We start from the raw sequence: 1,585 nt of genomic DNA, 5'->3' as shown, positions 1-1,585 counted from the left end.
CTCTGTACAGAGGCCACAGGTGGGTGTATATTGTAGGCGTCTGAGGACCCCCCTTTCCAGGTGCACTGTAAGGTTTGGGGGACTGGGGAACTGCAGGGCAGCCCAGCAGAGATCCACTGATGCTGCAGTAGGTGGAGAGGAGCCAGAGATTGGGAGAGAGAGGGGAGGTAATATGGCAGCTGCAGGCAGACTCACCAGACCCGACACCACCGCAGCTGCATCTCAGGGGCTCCCGGAGAGTAGTGGCCCACGTGGTACTTACGCCGCTGTATGCAGGTACAGGTCTCCCCCCACTGCTGTAAGGATCATCAGACACCCCGCCTCCTCTGCTGCAGCGAACAAGAGCTCTCCAGCTCAGAACCGAGTCCCCGGTCTGGCATCCATGGGAAGGCCGCAATCCGCAGGGACACAGATAGCAGTGCCCCCGACTCTGCAGCTCATTCCCGGAGGTCAGGAGGCCCTCAGCACCCACTTGGACAGGTGCACGGAGGGGGAGGGGAAGGTTAGGAAGCCTGCAAATAAGTTTTATAGCTCCCGGTGCATGGAGCTCACTTAGGGTGCCTCTCTCCAGTATGGCGTCCAAGCCACGCCCCAAATCAGTATCATGCTTTTAAAAAAAACAACAATTACCTGACTTTTGTAATAATTTACAGTCAAAGTAGTATAAAGTTTGCTGAATAATTGCCCATGTACATTAAAAGATACATATGCTTTGCAATAGTATTTTACACGAAAATCACACCAGGATGGGTGAGTGGTTAAGGCGTTGGACTTAAGTTTCAATGGATACAGATCCGCGTGGGTTCGATGCCCACTTCTGGTGTGCATTTTAATTTCAGCTAACTAAATACGTACGATGAAGATTTCGGCAATTAGGGATAACTCTCAAAATTGGGTGAAAATCCTTAACTTAAAATACATTGTTAAAAAAATATTTTCTATCCATTTTTTCCAAAGAACCTGGCTTTTCTTTAATTAACTTTTTATTAAGCAGATCACATAAATATACATCATACAAATAGCAAAAACAGTTGAACATCGAAATGTAGGCTGAATCTGATGCATCTACTATAAACATACAATAACATACTGTAAATGTGACCCAATTTTGCACGGAAGAGAGAGAGCAATGTGTGACTTCTCAAAGACACTAACAAAAAGAGATCAAAGAGAATCGAAATTGGAGAATGGATTAGAAAGAAGATTTGTAGGAAAGAGAAAGGAGTAGAGCAATTGGGAAGGACCGCGGGTAGAGGTTACAGCAGTGAAACCAGGTAAGAAAATCAGCTACGAAACGGGGATGGGGCATTCTGAGTGGTCAGCCAGGGGCCCCAGACTTTATCAAATGATTTAGAGGAATGGTTAATTATACTGGTCATATACTCCATTTTATGAACATACCAAATCCGTGACAGAATTGACTGCATGGGTGATGGAATAGGTTTTTTCCAATCTATAGCTATCTGACATGTCTTGGCAGCGGAGATATGTCACAGTAGTTTATTTTGGTGTCTGGAGAGGGTGGGAAGGTTAAGAGGAAGAAGGAAAAATCTAGGGTCAGAAGAGATGGGAATCCCTAATAGGT

At 45.6% G+C, this 1,585-nt stretch overlaps 1 non-coding gene across 1 annotated transcript; it reads left to right on the top strand.

Moving 5' to 3' along the window:
- Positions 1 to 740: 740 nt before the first annotated feature.
- TRNAL-UAA (transfer RNA leucine (anticodon UAA)) lies at positions 741 to 823 on the top strand. The gene has a single exon. It is a non-coding gene; the product is annotated as a tRNA-Leu (tRNA).
- The last annotated feature ends 762 nt before the right edge of the window (positions 824 to 1,585 follow it).

Source organism: Pseudophryne corroboree, chromosome 4 (genome assembly GCF_028390025.1).
Source record: "Pseudophryne corroboree isolate aPseCor3 chromosome 4, aPseCor3.hap2, whole genome shotgun sequence".
NCBI lineage: Eukaryota > Metazoa > Chordata > Amphibia > Anura > Myobatrachidae > Pseudophryne > Pseudophryne corroboree.
Note: the sequence above shows the minus strand (reverse complement) of the source record. Positions and strands in the feature narration are given on the sequence as shown.